The sequence below is a fragment of the Bombus affinis genome, chromosome 1, assembly GCF_024516045.1.
Source record: "Bombus affinis isolate iyBomAffi1 chromosome 1, iyBomAffi1.2, whole genome shotgun sequence".
NCBI lineage: Eukaryota > Metazoa > Arthropoda > Insecta > Hymenoptera > Apidae > Bombus > Bombus affinis.
In genome coordinates this window covers 19,576,087-19,597,584 of record NC_066344.1, presented here as the reverse complement: position 1 = coordinate 19,597,584, position 21,498 = coordinate 19,576,087, and the positions used below count along the sequence as shown (strand labels likewise).

At 35.1% G+C, this 21,498-nt stretch overlaps 1 protein-coding gene and 2 long non-coding RNA genes across 6 annotated transcripts in view; 1 reads left to right on the top strand and 2 right to left on the bottom strand.

The window, feature by feature from the left end:
- Positions 1 to 21,498, bottom strand: part of LOC126918242 (uncharacterized) — a 487,823-nt gene that overhangs the window by 51,325 nt on the left and 415,000 nt on the right. The gene's annotated exons all lie outside the window — the stretch shown is intronic.
- The window catches only part of LOC126918005 (uncharacterized), a 327,710-nt gene that overhangs the window by 58,135 nt on the left and 248,077 nt on the right, over positions 1 to 21,498 (top strand). The window lies entirely within an intron of this gene.
- LOC126918236 (uncharacterized) overlaps positions 19,199 to 21,498 on the bottom strand; it is a 241,084-nt gene continuing 238,784 nt past the window's right edge. Inside the window, exon 2 of the long non-coding RNA XR_007711280.1 lies at positions 19,199 to 19,279. This is a non-coding gene — a long non-coding RNA (uncharacterized LOC126918236). The remainder of the gene's footprint in view (positions 19,280 to 21,498) is intronic.

The following is a 21,498-nucleotide window of genomic DNA, read 5'->3' as shown; positions in this document are numbered from 1 at the left end:
AGGACACGGCTTACGCTCGATAGACATTCTATGAGTGTTGTTGGACCATATAATAGCAAAGTACAGTTTTTGTAAATTTGTAGTTTCGCTTATTTCTTGTTTTAATAATGATACCTTTTCATATAGGAATATTTTATTACATATATATTTTATCTATAAGTTTTTGAGAAGTGCATGCAGCATTTAATAAAGAATAAAAATAGCGAATTTTTAATCTTTGTGAATAATTTAATTTAATTATCAATAAAAAAGTTAATAATTTATAACTTAATGTCATAAACTTCATATAAGTTAATAAATTATAACTTATTCTACATAATTTTAAATAGAAAATTATATTCGGTTCATAAGAAAATTTGGTTTTAAGTTGTCAAACTTTGACCCTTGATACAACCTTGGTACGCTTGAAATAACAATTCAGTTTGTTTTTTTATCTTAATATTGTTATTTTATAGTGCTAGTACTGCTTTTGTTTTTACTGTTAATTTATCTTTACATTGCCAGGCCAAGTACTGTATTTTTTATTAAAAAATAATATACTATATTTTTAAATTTATATTTATGTTTTATTTCTATTTTATTTCTATTTTAAAATATTATATTTTTATATTACAAATTATTATTATATTATAAATTATAATTAAATAATATAATTTTTTATATTATATTTTTATATTATATTATTATATTAATTAAAAGACTTTTGTATGTACCTATCATAAAAATGTAAGTCCTAAGATTCTTAAATAAGAGTATACCCATTGATATATTACCAGATTTAATATAAAATATATGTATATAAAGTTGCAATGATATTCTTGATAAAACATCGGTTTATGCGGAAACAAGCGACAAGCACCGAATGATGTAGATTTTAAGCCGAAACTTGTGTTTTGCGCCATTTCCAACTGTTTTTATATATATAACGTTTATTGACCAGTAGATGAGTATTAAATTTGTATGTTGTTCACAATAAACAATGGACTTTAGTTGTGGGGTGCTTTAGGCAAAAGTACCGATACGTGACGGTACGACATAGCCATACAATGTTTTGTGTGTCGGAATTGCATTTTTTAATGTTATAAATATATAACTTAAATTTAAATCGCTGTAGAGCGGTGCTTATATACGATGTTGTTTTTTCTTCCTATCTCTGTCCTGAAAACCTGGTCGCAAAAACAGGACAATTCCCATTCCCAATTGTTTGTAACTGATAGTGACATTGACGGATATCCATTAAATTTTCAGCAGATATTCTGTAATTGATATAAATCTTCAAAATGAGTCGTTTAAGATTTCGTTAGAAGCATAAATGAAAAAGTTAAATAAAGCGACCTTTACTTTTTTCTTCATGATTGCGAGCAATTGCAACTTAAAAAAAAAAAAATTTGTCTTACTCAAACTAATCCTCCTAACTTTTCACAGAAATTCAAATCATTTGGTCCAATTTTACAAACATTATTTAGTTCCAAAGCATGTTGCAACAGTTTTGGAAGTTACTGTAGATATTTATTCTCAAAGTATCTTATTTTATAAGGAAAATTTTAATATATAAACATTAAAAAATTTCTGTGAGCATAGTTAATATTAAATTGCATGATATTTTTCTATTATCCGAAGAATATAACGACAATAATGTAAAATAAATTCATACTGAGAGTTATTTGTTTGAATAAATGTTGTGATTATAGATTGTAAAACTCTTATTGTAAAATATATATGTCGGAGATGAAAGAACACCGGAACCCCTCCTTGGATTCGCGGGAATACCGTAACGTTGAGCTTGGGCTCGAGGTGACAATCAGTCGCCGAACGTAGCCGCGGTCAAAGGGATGAACGTTTTATCTAACAAAGGCACAGAGTAACTCTATACCTCTCCTTAAAAGAAATAGTCGTAGCGACTCGTGGCAGTAAATACTTCAATGGTTTCTGTCCCGCGGCCCGCCACACGCAGATTTTGTCCTCCGGGTAAGATGATCGTCGGCTGTCGGCATGCCTTTGCAGTGTATGTTTAGCTAACGTGAGGACCCGCTATAAATCTTAAGATTTAGTCAAGCGAAGTCCTTCAAATAGACTTTGTTGCAACTACGGGAAGATAGGAGAAACCTATCTTCCACGAACGATGCCCCCCGTCAACAACCTCCCCTCAAGGGCGGCCAGCATCTCTTTCAAAACGCCGATATGGAGATCGACCAATTAGCAACAGCGCTAATTTCTCTCATCTTTGGAACGAAAGCTTTCTTTGACGAATCCGAGGATCTCATGTCCTTAGACACACCCATTATAGTTTTCCTCGACGGCATCATCGAGACGGAGAGTCATTCTTTTCGTGCGATCTCATTGACGAGTGACAGTATTATCTTACAACGAGTGAATATCTCACGTCTAGTTAACAAAGAGTTAGACTTGAACTGTGCGAGAACATACGTTTATCATCCCGTGACCGCGGATTCGTTTCGAACCTAAGGTCATTATCACTAGTGCTACGAGTGCCTAATCTTGTTAATAAGCCTGTGCTAATAAACTCTTCATTGTATCACGGCAATGGCTAATTCTAATGAGAATTCATTAAACGCCCCTCTCCATAATCCTGACTTCAATCCAACATCAGAAGTGGGATCCGGGCCATACGTAACGATGGAACAACTCATGGCCATCGTGCGCCAGATAACTCAGCCGCGAGAGCAAAGACCGAGTGAAACATCTAGGAACGTATCGCTTCCGCGTTTTAACCCCGGAATCTCGGGTTCCGACCCAGCCGCATGGTGTGCGACTGTTGACTTGATCATGGAAGAAAAACCTTTACAAGGCAGTGCGCTACTTTCTGCCTTGAGTGCCGCTCTAGAAAGTTCGGCAGCGCAGTGGTTTACGCAAGTACCTGCTACCCAAGTTTCCTCCTGGCCAAAGTTTAAAGACCATTTCCTTACACGCTTTGGTGGGAAAGAAACAGCTGCCACGGCGCTATGGAAGGTAAAAAATGGGGCACCACTGGAGGGTGAAACCATGGGGGATTACGGTAGCCGTTTACGTTCCTTCCTGATGGCGAGGTGGGAAAGGTGTACCAAGGACGAGATAGTTAACGCTGCCGTGCTCCTTCAAATGGGTTCACTGGACCAGCGCATCCAACGGATGGCACTTACAAGCCATATCAAGACCGAGGACCAGTTCGCAAGTGAAATGGCAGTGCTCTCCTACCCGGTGAAGAGGCCGGCGTCTTCGTTAAGCAACTCCTCCGCGGGTCCTGAAGCTAAAGGGCATAAGCTTCTCGACTCCCGACACAAGTGCTACCACTGTGGTAGACACGGACATAAAGCATCTGAGTGCCGCGAGAGGACAAGACTGGAGGCGGAGAAACGCAATCGAAAACCAGGGGAAAACCGGGCTGTCACGTCCTCGAAGGTGTCCTGCTACAGGTGTAACAAGGAGGGGTTGCGGTGTTCTTTCATCTCCGACATATAGATATTTACATCTGTATTTTAAAATGTTATATGACATTAATATTCGAAGTAAAAAAACTTGTTAATTGTATGTCAACCAATGCAATATTGTGTGATTTACTAGAGCTTCCTAGTGAATGAGAGACCAATAATGACAACGCTAGCTTATCGAATAAAAAGGCAGAATATGTCACGAAATATAAATAATATATGTCGGGTTAACGTTCGGTTCATGGGCGTGTAACGAATCTTCATTCGGACTAGCCATCGTTGTTGTACAATAGAGATTATATTTACTGGTATGAATATTGATTTTTACAAAGTTTGACAAATAACCGTGGTGATTAAACACTCGAGTTGTTAGTGACAATGTTCTTAGGTTCAATAACGAATCCATGGTCAACGGGGTAACTCAAAGCAACGTTTTCTGTGACGCTAGGTATAATAATCCACGTAAAGATGACGTGTCAAACTCTTCGAGGCGATCGTAAGAATAATGGACTGATGGGAATTTTCTTCTCCTTACGATCGCGTTTGTTCGTTGCATATTGGCCGGGAATATCAACAAAATTCCAGTCGACGTTGCTAGGCAGACCCGCGTAGAGCTGACATTGCTCCTGCCCGGGGTTTGATTGTTAATACAACGTGTCGTTTGATTGTTAATAAACTTTATGATTACTTCATATTATTTCAGTATGTGTTCCTAATTTTCCGTTACGGCAAAAACAAACTTAAACTGCGATAATATCCATCGAGACAACGATCTACAGTGAGATATGTTATAACGAGATGTGGTAAAGTGCACGCGTACCGAGCGACAATTCAAAGTCGATTTTCTCGAAAACAAAGCTTCAAACGAAAAATTTTTATTCTATATTTTCGACTTCTTTTTTCGCGTAGAATCGCTCCTTTCCGCTTGTACCACCACTTACCAACCACCCTGTATATAACAAATATATATAACTATTTTGTTTGAAAAAAAGGACAGACTACGAAATGGACCCAATTCACACCGAAGAAATAATAAATGAATCCGAAACAATTATTAAGGTGACGGTAGATGTAGCCTTTAGCTACACATAGCCAAAAGCCACACGCATTTAACCGAGCAAAGAAAGATGCTACATCCCAAAATTTAATTGAGTTAGTAAGTTCAACTCGATACATCCTATTCACAAAAAGAACAAAGTACCAGACTCAGCAAAAACTATTTATAGGGGAAACTGAATAAAAATTCGTTAACATCACTATACTTGGACTCATACTAAACGGTAAACTTGCCTGCATTCAACATATGAAGTATGTGAAAGATTCCTGCGTGAAGAAATTGAATATTATTTAAATACAAGCTAACAGCAATTGAGACTTAACCAGAAAATTCTTTTAAAAACATAGAGTATTAATAGGATCAAACATCGACTACGGCTCGACCATATACAATTCAACTAACCTACATATGATACAAATAATAGAGTTAATACGCAACCCGGGACAAAGGATAACCACAGGTGCGTACTATGCATGCCCAGTAAGCGGCATTTTGTGCGAAACTAATGCAACTGGTCTTAAAATCAAGAAGAAAGTTCTTAAGCGAAAATATGCTCTGAAAATCGCTTCCATCTCAAATCCTCATCAATTATATTTTCTCAAATAGATAAGTATAGAAAACTGTACAACAGAAATTCGAATTACAATTCCCATTTCATATTAAACTTAACAATATTCCGCAACTACCCATAATGGGAATGCTCCCAATCATTGAACGAAATCAAACAAAAATAACTCCCTGTACTATTAACATCCCTGTGCTACCAGACATCAACTTTGCTGATTTCCCCAGAGATCAAAAAACAGAACAAAATACGATATCAGATTCCTAGAATTAAATATTAACAATGCTTACTAAAACCAACCGTACACCGACGCGTTGAAATCAGATTCACGAGTAGGATATGCCGTTATCATAAATGATAAAATAACAAATCCTAAATTGATACTAATATTCACTGCTGAAGCGTACATCATACTTGAAGCACTGAAACTTGCACTCACTAGAAACCTACAAAATCGTGCCATCTACTTGAACTCCATGAGTATAATCAAAGCCTAAATAACCACAAGTAGCAAAACGCATGAAATTACAACGTACATATAAAAGGCCAATACAGAACTATCTCTCAACAACAGCGTGGATATAAACATTATCTGAAATTCAGGGCGAAGAAAAAGCCGATGCCGCAGCCAAAGAAGTTATTTTTATTATCCCTCTCACGGACTGAATTAATGATCCCACTTGCATGTCAAGATTGTATGAATCATATAAAAATGCTCATAAAAGAAGAATGAAATAAAGCTTGGAACACAACCAAAAGAACAAAAATTCGCAATGTGATTCAGCATTTCGATCAACACGTACCATGTAGGAATATAAATGGAAAAGGAAGGACTGTGATTTCCCAGTTGAGGACTAGGCACACTAAATTAAAGTCCGACTACCTAATGAAAAAATTAAATTTTCTCGTTACAACATATACCAATACCAAACATTAACAACGGACCACATACTATATGTAAAGGAACAGAACAACAAAGACAGAAATACAACAAATAGGCGGATACAGTTCTAACGTCACAGAATCACGGAAGGAATACAATAAGTTAGCTTAAAAAAACAAAACCATATGCATTTCACAATACACACAGTAAAAAACCCCTCCTTATCGCACAAGAGTCAATGCAAAACTGTGCTTCGATTCAATACAAAAGTGCACATATTTTCATATCAGAAATGAGTCATTTCCAGCAACTTCTTAATCGCGTTATAAGGGGACAATGTTTAGTTCATGTTATAAGAGTACCGCGTTATAGAGGTTCAATTGTATATACTACAAAATATAACCTATCCAGACGTAACATCCTCGCTAATAACTTCGCAGTCAATGCGACGTAAAACGCAGAAGAAAAAAGAGGAGAAACATTGCTATATATCTAAACATAAATCTTGTATTTATATAAAACTTTGTATTAGAATATATAATAAACAGCATTTCTTATTTTTATCTGAAAGAATATCTTCTTTGAATAAATTAATTTATTTGATTCACACACACGTACAAGTTTTATAAAATTCACTTAGTCTTTTGCGTATATGTCCTAAGTATATTTATTATTTCTTTGTTTTTACTTACTAAATCATTTGAAGAAAAAAATAATTAAATTTATTAAAATATGAAAGACTAATTTTGAGATATTAAGAAACGTGATTTTGAGAGGTATGAAAATGTTTTATGATTCCTTGTAAAACATGAACTACAAATGAAGATATACTGGGTGGTTTGTAACTGGTGGTACACGCGGAAATGGGGTGATTCTACGCGAAAAAAGAAGTCGAAAATATAGAATAAAAATTTTTCGTTTGAAGCTGTGTTCTCGAGACAATCGACAATCTTCTAAACAGAAATTTCCAGCTCCAAAACGTTGGAACCACTTCCTACAGGTGCGAGATGAAAGCGCATTTTCTCCGTAAACAGCACATATGTTTTTCGTGGCAATTGCTACAGAAATTCCTTCCCGAAATTCATATAACATGAGATGTCGAAAATGGATACGCATTTCACTCATGATTTTTTACTGTTAGAAGTCACTGTGTTCACTATATTACGATCTTATACCCACGAAAATCTGCTTTAGCCTGATCTCGATCAGCTAAGCTCAAGTGCATTGGTCCCTTATCGCCGTATGTTTATAAATCGACACATGAAATATATACACAAAAGTCGGCACGAACTTGTGACATGACCTAATAGTATGCTATTTAGCAAGTAAATGGGTAATCTAACTGTTGCTGCATATGTGTCTAAATAAAATACAAATAAAATAGAAATTGTTTTATACTTCCTAGCGTTTTTCGAAATCGGTAATATTTCTTTGGCATAAAATCTTTTATTTCATTGTTATGTTTATATATGTTTTCAAATCTACCAGGTTATTCCTATATTTAACTATGCTGTAATAAAATATTTTCTTTTATTCAAGCGATATAAAAATCAGAAAATCAAACATATGAATGAACTTATCATTTTCTCCTTGTGGTCTTCATAATATTGTAGCTTTAATAAAATTATATGCGATTGACATTGGTTGCAATCGATGTAATGTACCTACGAAGCAACGCAACAGCTGGTTAGTCAGGTCGGTTGAGAGGTTCGTTTATCTTGGCTTGTTATAAATCCATATCTATTAGAGAATTAAACTAAATATAAATGCATTAGTCACGTTGCCTGTGGTATTATGCAATACCTGTATACACATGTTATTGTAAATTTTTGTTCAGTACCTAGTATAATTGCGATTGGAATATATAGGAAATTAGATATCTTTGGTTTTACAACATATTGGCGAACTTGATTTTATCTTGGCATTCTTGTAATTAATAATGATAAATAACTGGAACACTGATTCCTTATAATATTATATTGGATATCAATAAAGCAATTAAAAATAAACAGACAAAATAGTTCCTTTTATAGTATAATTAAAGTTATTGTATGAATGCAAATTACAATTTAATGCAATTATGAAACTAAATTTTGTATCTATATCTAACTTTGAATGTTGGTTATTTAATTTTTCATTGTTATAAAATGTAAAAAATGTTTCAAGAAAATATGTACAATAGCGGACAAAATTAAGACAATGATTTGTAAACCGATAATTACAAACATCTTATACGCATATTGTTCTTCTATTCCATTTGTCTCTTTGGAATAACATAGCTGTATGTTTGACCTACGTAACCTCAGACCGTCAGTTGTTAAATACAAAAAATGTAGGAGTTACAACAGTTAGTTACAGCTTAGCACTTGTAACAGTGGACATTGGATTAAGACGATCTGTGTAAAACGTAAATATGAGTACAGTTTTCGAACATTTTAATTCTGGAATGTCAAAATCATTGTTTAGTGTACCTTTTATTGCTTAAAATTCATTTAGGTAGGAACAGATTATGGGTAAATCAAAGAATTTACTTGAAAACGAAAGGGAACAAATCGTAAGGCTGCGAAAGCAAAGTAAAACCTTCACCGAAATAGCAAATATAGTGAACAGGTCAGAAACGGCTTGTAAGCAAGCTTGGTATAAATTTTTAAAGGCAGGCATGTATTGCGATCAACCGAAAAACGGAAAACAACGCCGAAAATGGATCGTCGGATTCATCTATCGAGCGAAAAGGATCGTTTCCGTACTGCAAATAATATTGCTGCGGAGATAAACTATAAAAACGATACACAAATTAGTGCTAGAATTGTTAGGAGAAGATTAGAAGACTTTAACTTAAGAGAGCGAAAACTCCAAAAGAAACCACTGCTGAGTTCTAGGAATCGAAAAAGACGACTTGCATTTGCTAAAGCACATGAGCATTGAACAAGTGAAAATTGGCAAAAGGTATTGTTTTCGGACGAATCGAAATTCAATCGCGTCTCTTCTGACAGAATACGGTTAGTATAATATTTTAGACGTCGAATTGGCGAAAGTTTGAAAACACAGTGCGTTTTAAAAATTCTTAAACATGGTGGTGGAAACGTTATGGTGTGGGCGTGTTTTTCTCGAAGCGGCCCTGGTCCGATATGTCGTATCAATGGAATTATGAACCGTTTTCAATACATGGACATACTCAAGAACACAATGTTGCCTTTTGCACGCAACAACATGAGTGGTGATTTTATTTTTCAAAATGATAATAATTCGAAGCACACGGTTCGGGTTGTGAAACAGTGTTTTGAAGAAGAAAATATTACCGTGTTGCTGTGACATCAATCACATATCAATCTACATCAGAGATAAGACATCAATCCCCGAGCTTCGGACTCCTTTGGACATATCACCACCTTACCATCATAGCCTACACCAAGACTGTGACGCACCTTAGTCTACATCATAGATAAGACATCGACCCCCGACCTTCGAACACTCTTCCATATCATAACCTACACCGAGCCCCTCAACATCCTCAAACCAAAACGCATATAAGCCCACACTTCACCGAGCTCGGCCAGTTCTTGTTCTAGTTCATGTTCTTGTACAACCCCTTCTTCCAATACAGTCTCATTCTATTCTTGTAAGTGCTAAATTTATAATAAAGTTCGATAAAAGGAAATTAATAGTTGGGTTACGACTCAGCCTTCTTTTCTCTTACAATCCAAGTGTCGATTTTACGTTACACTGTCGTGGCTGTACAAGGTTATAAACCGAAAAATTTAAATGAATTTTACTCTACAATTTAAACAGCTTAGAGTGATATTACGGTAGATCAATGTAAAAAATTAATAGATTCTATGCCAAGAAGATGTACCGAAGTGATAAGAAATAACGGATATTGGACAAAATATTGAATTTAAACTAAAATTGTGTATATCTTCTTACCAAAAATTAATATTTTTTTTTGTAGTCTTAAACTTTTGACCGATGAAATATTATACAGATTTCGTTCCTTTTTTTTTTTTTTATATATAACTTAGCCACTGAGCAAAATATCAAAATGAAATTTTTTTTGCAAGTGTACAAACAAATGTCTAATTAGTTAATATCAAAAGTAGAATACTGTATTTGTATTTTTTTTATGGAAAGTAAATCAATTATTTATTTCTTCCATTTCGTCTTAATCTTTTGTCCGCTATTGTAAAATGAACCTCACGGTACATAAATCGCGTTGACAATAGTAATCCATAATTTCTATGTATGTATTCTACTATAGACATAACCTACTTATTTACCATAGCTTATACTATATTAAAAGTGTATTCGTAATTTTGTATGCTACAATTTTATGAATTATAAGGCATAGAATATTTCGGTATTAATATTTTAAATTATTTGTACAATTATTCTCGTATGTAAATATTTTTGAAAAGAAGTAAATGATGCAAACTTTGTAGTGGTACGACGCCACGGAACTGATCGATCCCCTATTTCGTTTAAGATAATAGAGGTAGTTGAATTACTTATAACGCCGAGGTAACAGATTATATTGTACTCTTTATTCCAACAACAATTGTAGACAAAATGCTTACCCTCGTTGCGTATATATATGTCGGAGATGTAGGGACATGGGGCCTTTCTTTTGGGAAGATCCCAAATACTTGGGCTCGAGGTGACACAACTGGTCGCCAAACGTAGCCGCGGTCACGGGATGAACGTTTTTACCTAATAGAAGAAGTACCGATATTGAGGGACACACGCAGTATTAACAAACAAGCCCCGACCAGGAGCAATGTTGGCTCTACGCGGGTCTACCTAGTAACGGCGCCTGGAATTTTGTTGATATCCCCGGTCAATATGCAGTTAACAAATGTGATCATATCAGTTTTTTATCAGGTGATCAGTCTTGTGATCACTTTGGAGAGTTTACTGATATCGTTTTGGGAGTCACTCAGAAAGTGACCGAGCGTCACAGCTAACGTCACTTTGTGTTTCAAAGTATATTAGGTCATCCCATAAGTTCGTGCCGTTTTTCGAGCGGTTTTATATGTTAAGATTGTTTATATACCTTTCAGTTTCATGAAAAAATGTAATCCCCCTCTCGTTGTACAACTTCTTCCCATTTTTCATTATTCCGCCTCGATAAAAGTTCTCTTGTTTTTCTTTAAAATATGAAATGTATACACAAAGGTCGGCACGAACTTATGGGATGACCTAATATTTTATTGTATAAAGAGTTTTCCCCATTGACCGCGCATTCGTTATTGAACCCTAAGAACGTTGTCAATAGCATTTGATAAACTTATTATTCGTTAAACTTTGTAAAATTCATATTTATACTTGTAAATATAATCTCTGTTGTGCAAAACGATGGCTAATACAAATAAGGAATTGTTGCGCGCCCAAAATTCAAATGATAACCCGACATATATATATGTTAATTATACGAGTTATCAAAAGTTACTGAATATGTGTTGACTGAGTTAAAGTAGTGAACCCAGTGCAGAGATGTTGATTGACCTGTAGTCGTTGATCCAGTAAAATTCGGTGACGATGCTGTTGTCACGTAAAGTTGAAGGTTGAATGATGAAAACTAAAATGGCTGGGTCGTAACACAACTACCAATTTCGCTTTTGTTAAACTTTATTAGGAATTCAGCAATCACAATGGAATATACACTGAATTAACACACATAAATCACAAATCACGCCAACAACTTTATGTAAAACCTAGTTACACTGATACGCTAAGTACGCGACCGGTCTAAGGGTAGAAACCGAGTAAAAGGTGTTGATTATCCTAAAGATAGAGATTGAATGCGTTTTACTGACGATGTTGTGGCGGAGGAAAGTTAGGGGTGGGTGTGTCTGAGACCACGAGATGAATTGATTCGTTAAGGACAATTTTGTTTGGGAAAGCGAGAGCGATAGACATTGCTTTTGATTGGAGCACAAGAACCTTGGTGCACTAGGAACGATCTTAGCCGCCCTTGAGAGAAAGTTGCTAAGGGAAAATACCGAACATGGGAAACTAATTTTCCGTAACTTCCATAGCAAACAAAATGTAAAGAACACGGGAAATAGATGATGCTTGTTTTTGGTCTTAACTATGAAAATGACAAGATTTATTAGTGAGTCCTTAAGACTATTGAGGCTACGCAGTAAGGATGCGTAGGCATCTAGATGCCATCTTGCCCTCGGTGCCTGGCCTGGTCTGTTGTGGATTGAGATTTGGTTTGATGTTACACTGTCGTAGAGAAAAAATCTTGCTGGCTGTTGGTCGTCCCACCATCGGTTGCTTGCGGTAAACTCACGTTTCCCCACTTTTTACCTGATGGAGCAATAACCATAAGGAACATCTTGACTCGAAGGTGTTCTATACCACTTAACGGTCAAATCGAAATGATTAGTTTTCGACAATTTCTTATGATTATTACAGTCCAACTAATTATCTTGACGGAGCGAGTGGCCGCCTCGACCGAGGGATAGATTCCGGGCTACGCAAAGAGTCACCGGACGAAACAATAGGTGTGTTTAGAAACAAAATATTACTGTAAATAAGACCTTATATTCATTATAGAACTTCGATTACTTTGAGGTTTTTTCAGTCTCAAAATTTGTATTCAACCAATTTTTTATAAAGTGTGCTCATTCTTCATGTAAATCAGATGGTTACGCTGATAGTTCTCCACAAAATTAAAACCAACTATTTAACATAATTCAAAACCTCAGACGTTAATCATTTTATTGAAGTTCATTTTAGTAAATTAAGTCATTAACTTAATCATTGACTAGACTGCGGATATTTATGCAAACTCGTATTTTTATGAATATAATAAAAAGATGCGATCTAAATAAAAAATTGTTCTATATACTAGCGATAGTATAGAGTATACTTAAAAAATATTTTATATATCTTTGTAAATAATCTGCATTCTGTATATTTCTTTATCTTTAAATTCTCCATAAATGCATACAAATTCACAGTTTCATCACTTCTAATATATTATTAGAGAATTAATAAATTAAGTAATGTTACTACAATAGTAAAACTGTTAATGTGTAAGACACATTGAGATAAGTTTCTATGAACAAAACAGAATATGTCTAAAAGAAATATTTAACCGTTAACACTAATAAAACGTTTCAATTCTAAAAATACTGAAACTGCATGACAATAATAATATAACTTATCGGCCGTCTATCACTAACAACAGATCACCGCATTTGACACAATTCAATCTTATTTACAATTAAATATCACTGACAACAATATTCATCAAAACAATGAACCATTGATCACTGCATTCGACCTTTGACGAATTATTACATATAAAAATCAAATGACCTAACGAGTCCGATTACAGAAAACAAATCGTAAAAAATGGACAGCTGAATCATCACCGGGTTATTTTCTTTAATTGTCATCATAAGGAAAAAGTGATAGTGTAGAATGCATTTTCGGTAGTAAGAACAATGTGGTTGATTGGACAGGAAACGCTCTCGAGTCCTTCGTCCATGAATGTCCTCGTTATCGACTGTTGCCTTTACGGAGGAAGAAAGCGAGCAAAGGGACGTCAGAGAGATGCAAATACCGGAAGTTAGTCGGACGTGATGGCGATTTTAGTTGCTATTGCGAATGCTTGAGCTCTTCTTTTGTTTCCAAGCGTTGCAATGAGAATACGAAGAAACTTCTGCCATTTCACGGTGATTGATAAAACGCATTATCCTTTGACAGAACATTTTTTCTTCCGTTCCAGACCGCCTGAAGTTACATAAGTTTCCTGTGGTGAACCGATGAGGAGCGCTTTTTTTAAATCGCGCCATACATTTGCTTAATAGTTTGCGAAAAGATATTTTCTGACCAAAATTAGACATATTTTTCTATCGATCATTTTTCGACATAAATTTAGTTTCCCTGATATAATTCAACTACTGAACTTTATTAACAAAACACAATTATCGTTCATAAAAAAAACAAACAAACTGCATAGCTGAAATTAAAAGCATTTTTACATACTTTTAGACTTCAAACTTTCACGATAGTCAGATAACATTATAATAGTTTTTGGGACAATCGTGTTTACATTTTACATTTGCACTTTGCGTGAACGTTTCATAGACATTGCAGTCTACTTCCTCAGGGTAGACATCGAATTGAGGGTTTGAGACTAATTGTCCACTTATACTGAACGATGTCACGATTGGCTGATCAAACTGATAGCTCAACTTGGACGCTTAAACTGGATGCTCAACCCGTAAGATCTAACAGGAAGTCGTTTAATTTGATTGGCCAATCGAATTAAAAAGGCAGGAGGATAGACTGCCAAATTATTGATATAATACACAGTGTTTCTGTTCAAATTGCTCCAATGTCTCAAAATTTCGATTGCTTTGCGACCATTCGCATGATCATTGTTTTCTCGAAGTATATGAAGTGATCTATCTTGATATGGCGTTCTGCCAGGATAGATTGACTGAAATGTTTCAAGCGAATTTTGCTCTGGCGTTCCTTCATTCTTTGGCCATTCTTCTAATTCCCCCTATCTTTTAAATATCTGGAACGTTTCATGTTTTTCTTGTTTTCTTATTTCTTGTAATCTTATTTCTTGTTTTCAAGAGGGAGTTTCTTGTTTTCGGGATTGCGCAGGATTTCACTTATTTTGGTGGTCCTAGTGTGTTGTTGCAAATGAGGAAATCAAGGAAATGTAGCTTTCCGTTTCGTTTGACTTTCATGGTGAATTTTATATTTGTATGTTGTGTATTTAGATAGTTTAACTTTTTAATTTGATTGCTCAACTGAATTAAACGACTTCTGGTTAGATCTTCCGAGTTAAGTCATTAATTTGATCAACCAACACGAAACATGATTCAGCATAAGTGCAGACAATGAGACCTGTAACTTTCAGTTTCAGGTCTATCCTGAAAAAGTAAACTACAATGACTATGAAATGTTGGCGCAAAGTTTGCACTTTGCGAAGTGCAAACAGGAAACCAATATGGGATTTTTACATACATTGATTTTTTCAACATTTTTACGGATGAAGAACATCTGGACTCCACTCTTTAAATTCCTCGAAGAAAAACGCCTTTCATTTTAAAATATTCATATACATATATTCTAAGTAATACGGCACAGTCGCGGTTGTGCTGGATACTATAATAATACGTACGCTAGGATACGATCCGTGGTAAACTTCCGGAGGGTATTGTTCTCGGAAACCATGAAGATTACTTTCTCATACACACACAATAAACTGTTGATCCACTCTTATCATAGACTTTCGAGATTTTCGCGATATATATACAGGGTGGTTGGTAACTGGTGGTACAAGCGGAAAGGAGCAACTCTACGCGAAAAAAGAAGTCGAAAATATAGAATAAAAATTTTTCGTTTGAGGCTTTGTTTTCAAGAAAATCGACTTTGAATTTTCGTTCGATACGCGTGCACTTTATCACGTCTCGTTATAACGGATCTCGCAGTAGATCGTTGTCTCGATGGATATTATCGCAGTTTAAGTTTGTTTTTGCCGTAACGGAAAATTAGGAAGACATAATAAAATAATATGAAGTAATCATAAAGTTTATTATTACAAAAATTGCTGAAAATGTTGCCCATTCTGCCCAACACATACTTCTGCTCTTCTAATTAAATTTCTATGAACACTTTCTAACGTATTCGATTGTTTTAAAGTATGAAAGGCTACAATAATCTTTTCTTTCACTTGCTCGCAACTTGTGATTTCTTCAGAATAGACAATTGATTTAATATGGCTCCATAAATAAAAGTCAAGCAGAGTTAAGTCAGGAGAGTGTGGTGACCAAGCTATTGTTCCAGCGAAAATTCAAAGTCGATTTTCTTGAAAACAAAGCCTCAAACGAAAAATTTTCATTCTATATTTTCGACTTCTTTTTTCGCGTAGAATCATCTCCTTTTCGCTTGTACCATCAGTTACCAACCACCCTGTATATATAATGAGCCGAAATATCATGCTATTCGGGCAGAAAGAACCGAATGTTACGAAAAGTGTCAGTGTGCTGCTTTGAATTGCGTTCGTTAAGAGCCAGTATAGTGAGGTAGGACTACAGTTTTCAATCGAACAAACATCAACCCAGAATCCGCGAGTCAATGTAAATTCTATGCGGAAATTTTTTAAGTTACTTTACTCCTCGCATTGGCAGTGCATCAAAATCGAGCAATCAGACTTTAAGGAAACACACATTACATTCACTTATTCGAGACACATATACATTTCTAACAATTTTTTAACTACTCACTTTAATCACTTACTCATATTCAAGCTCGCAATACTATACACCATAGTTGAACGTATCCACACAATACGACTTTATCGTTTGAGTCATATCGACTTTCATTAACCAAGTCACGATGTCTTTACTAACATTTCTTGCGATTCTCTGATTCTACATCGGGTTCGTTCGCCCGTCTTAATCCAAAGGAAATCTCTGCAGTGAGTCTCTAGTCTCGCGTCGAATTCGTCTATGCAAACCAAACTCCTCCTGCGACTCCCTAATTTTGCATCAGGTTCGTTCGCATTCCGCAGGTCCCTGATTTCGCAAAAGGTCCCGCCTGTATTTTCCCCAAGCTTCTAACAGCTACCCAACTATAGATGGGTTCGTCTGTGCTGTTTTCCAACCTCCCGGCAGCTCCTCGACTTCATATTGAATTCGTCTATACCGTCTTCCCAGCGACTCCTTAATTTTGCATCGTGTTCGTTTATGCGTTTCAACTTTCTGCGATTCCCTGATTTCGCACCAGATTCATCCGCATACTGATCAACATACCGCAATCGTATTCCACAAAATTATCATCGCCGGGCTTTGGCGCTGCTCAAAGTCCTGACTTATAACAACATAAATCGACATTATGCATGCATCAACATCTAGTTTATAAAAGCTAATACCAACAATAAGTAAGATTCACACAATGAAAACATCTCACTCGCAGCAGTATAATCGTAAGTCGCTCTTAAACCTACTATACTGTACAGGCTATACAAACTATTTGTCAAAATTCATACAGAACGTTGCACTTGAAATATGCATGCTCGTGTTAACAATTCGTCTTTCACACAAAAGCAAATTTGAAATTCAATATGTTGTCAACTAAATTACATGTCAAAACTATCTTTGCATTTGGTTGTGGAACTAAATATATATTTTTGTTACACTCTCCATCATTGAAAAAATGTTACAAACATTAGTTACATATAAACAAGTATTAATAATGTATAATTAACATAATATTATTCGTCCTTCAAAAACTTTCGGAACCTATCATCGTCTATTTTCAAAAAGCTCCAAAAGGTTTTTGTCTTCTTATTTTTTTCAACGATCAAATGATATTAAAATTAAAAATCAGCAAAAGCAGAATTATTATATATTATCTTCGTAACATTTTATGAGATTATAGAATGATCTGAAAAGAGAAGTATGTGCAGATTTTGAAACTCAAAGCTTTGGAAAACAACAAAATTTTTTTTAATACGTCAAAGTTGAAAAATTAAATTTTGATCATAAAATACATTTTAATGGTCCACTGTGCACTATTGACCAAACTCCACAAATTTGACTAGTTTTGGTAATTTCATGAAAACGACACCGTCGCTCGATGTACCGTAGTTTCTGTGTAAATTAGGTAATTATGCCACGGAGGGATACATTTATGAACTGTGGGGTTATCGTCGCGGAGTATTGCTCCGCAATTAGTATGTCAGAAACGCAACGCGCTGAGTGAAACGAGATACTCAACTGCAGACAATAGTTTATCGAGCGGATACGGCGAAACTTAGGTAAAGAGACTGGATATTACTATATTGAGATACTTTGTCATATATAGAACACCATAGTTTGGAATTTTTGCGGTATTTCCATTTACAAATCTTAAATACGTAAGTTTTTAATATATTCTTCAAATAGTTTTAAGCTTCAATTATTAGCAAAATTAATATTGTAGAAAGAAGCTGCTTCATTCTGATACGTTCTTTATATTAAGACTCACTCCCATTTTTTACATTTTTTTATTTTATGTTTGAAAAAAGTATAGAAGTACCATTGTTGATAAACATGAGTTTCCACCTTAAGAATAGATATGCCAAAATTTTTCTTAAAACATTTATAACAAGAGTGAGTTTGGAGTGAGTTTCGAGTGAGTAGAATAATCTCGCACCTCACCGGACATAAAATGGGCATTGCCTGTTGAAAAGCAACGTGACCGGCAACTCAAAGAGAAGAATTTGTTTCCTTTGACCCACCCAATACATTCTAAAATCATCGTGAATGAGACCATTGTACTGGATAACTGATAACTCGATTTCTGTTCAATTTGTCATTTCACTTCCTACTTTAGTAGATTTGTTGCATCCTGATTACAATCTTCTAAATCAAATTCAAATGTATTCAGGATTTCAATTATGTATTTGTTAACAGAATTAATTAACCTTCTCGCTTTAATCTTAATACAATATCAAATAATAAATAATATAACCATTAATAATATATAATATACCATTTGAAGAAAACTGCTGCAGAATCACATCGAATGCTTGTCGAAACTTACGGTGAGCATGCTCTTGGTAAATCACAGTGCTTTGAGTGGTTTAAAAAATTCAGAAATGGCAATTTTGACGTAAGGAACGAAGAACGTGTAAGACCACCGAAAAAGTTTCAAGACAGCGAATTGCAAGCATTGTTGGATGAGGATGACGCTCAAACGCAACAACAACTCGCTGATCAATTAAACGTGACACGAGAAGCCGTCTCCATACGTCTGAAAGCCATGGGAAAGATCCAGAAGATGGGAAAATAGGTTCCACATGACCTGAATGAAAGACAGCAGGAAAACCGAAAAACCACTTGCGAAATGGTGCTCGCCACAAAAGAAAGTCATTTCTCCACCGAATTGTGACTGGCGATGAAAAGTGGATATATTTTGAGAATCCTAAGCGTAAAAGATTTAACACAAAGTAATTTTACTTCATGATAATGCACCATCAAATACAGCAAAACCGGTCAAGGACACGATTGAAGCGTTCAGTTGGGAAATACTTTCGCACGCGGCTTACTCACCAAACTTGGCTCCGTCCGATTACTATTTATTTGCATCGATGAGACACGCACTTTCCGACCAGCACTTCACTTCTTACGAAAATGTACGAAAATGGCTCGATGACTGGTTTGCCTCAAAAGAGCGACAGTTTTTTTTGGCGTGACATCCACCAATTGCCAGACAGGTGGGAAAAATGTATAGCTAGCGATGAGCAATACTTCCAATAAAATATTTTTAATCATTTTCATACAATAAACGTGTATTTTCTATACAAAAATTCCGGTTTCATATTTACATACCTGGTAGTTGATTTATTTGCACTGTTTAGTATAACACGAAGAGTAAGACTGTCTGATAAGAGTAAGACTGTTTGAAGGCTGGTTGAAGAAGACTGGTGCCTTGAAGCGCCTGGTTCTTATATGCTAACTCTTAATCCAGGGGGTGTCCTTCTCACCATGGTTTCTGTGAGGTGGAAATCTATTCCTTCCAATCTTGTAATTGTGTATCCTCGTGGGGGCATCTCTTCTGGTGTCGCTGATTGATACCAGATACTCACTTTAAAGCGGACCCATCAAGCACTTAGGATGTCAATTAGCCTCTTGATGAGGTCCGCATTGTAAAGTTTACAATTTGGGAGGTAGGAAATTCGGATTTTTCCAAAAAAGGCAGATGTGCTGTCCGAGTCATAAACTGACGACCACTCCAAATCCCGAACAATTGGATCAAAGTACTGATCGAGAATAATCCACGCTATACGACACGTGAATTAGCAGATATGAAATATGAAAATGCACCATCCGCGAGCATTTTGTGAAGCTTGGCTATATAAACCGTTTTGATGTATGCGTTCTCCACGATTTATCGGAATAAAATCTGATGGATCACGTTTCCATTTGCGGCTCGCAACGAGAAGACACCATTTTTGAAGCAAGTAGTGACGAGGGATGAAAAATAGATTATTTATAATAATTTTGAGCGGAGAAGATCTTGAGAAAGGCGAAATGAATAATCTTTAACCATCCCAAAAGCCGGTCTTCTTTCGAAGAAAGTCATGCTTTGTGTTTGATGGGACTGAAAAGGATCTCTGTATTATGAACTTCTACCAAACAACCAGACGATAAATTCGGAAAAGTATTGCTTGTAATTAGTCGAATTTAAGTAATTGAACAGAAATGTCCAGAGCTAGCGAATCGGAAGACGTCGTGTTTCACCAGGACAATGCGCGGCCTCATATGTTTTTGACTACTCGACAAAAACTGCTGGAGCTTGGTTGGAATGTGGTACCCCATCCACCATTTATTAGACATATAGCCGCACATTTTCACGTATTTAGGTTATTGCAAAATTCCCTTAATAGCAAAAGCTTTAATTCTTTGGTCGATATAAAAAATCATATCGAAAAGTTTTTTACCGAAAAACCTGAGAGGTTTTGGAAGAATGGAATATTCAAGTTGCGTGAAAGATAAAGAAAGGTTGTTAAAACAAAATGGCACCTATATAATTCAATAAATGTGTATCGAAATTTAAGTATGCTGCGTTTGAATTTTCCTTAAAAATCGGAACGAACTTTCCGGGCAAACCAATACTATCCCAGGAGACCATTTGAGGGATACATTAAAAAATATCTATATATATTTAAATATTCTGTAACATGAATCATCCTGTGAATTGGTGTAAGGCGTAAAAATAAGAAATTACATTAAATTGAGTTAGACATTCATATTTATAAAGAATTATATTATAAAGTTAAATGTTAAATATGTTACAGCGAGCTAAGAATCTCTATAGTCTTCTCACCAGTTCAAGCACGTATTGTTACATATTCCTCTTTGCAACGTGTCAAGTAGAAAAATATCGATCTTATCGTTGCTAGCGCTATAAAATATTAATCAGAACAAGAAATATTAATATTCGCTTAACCATCTACAGTTGCAATCAACTAAAGTATCCTGTTGCTATTGTCACGTAATACATTAGCAAAATCTATTATATCGTATTTTCTTTGGGCGAACAAGTGCATACTGTACATATACACACATATGAAGAGTGAGGAAAAAATAAGGAAAATTGTTGAGAATAATCGATTATTAATACAATAGAACCTCGATTATTGGAACATTGATTAATGAAAAATTAGAAGATAGTTCCTTGTAAGAAAGAATAGAAAGAAAGCATAGGAACTGAAGGAAATTATTACATTTTTATTCCAATGTTTTTATCTCGTCTGTGTTTGTTTAGTATTAATATATATAAAATAGTTCAAAATAGATCATCTTTTCTCATATGAAAATAAAATTATCCTTCTTCTGTACTTTTACTTCATAAATGAAGGAACAAGAGGAACGACGAATTTAGCTATGCACATAAAATTCACCTACAATAGAAATAACAAAAATAAGTAAAAATAATTATTTTAAAATATTTAAATTTGTTCTTGTAGTTGAATGCTGCAGAGTATTGGAACAAAATAAAAATGTCAATTTATACTGTTATTAAAATATGTTATTCGATACTATAG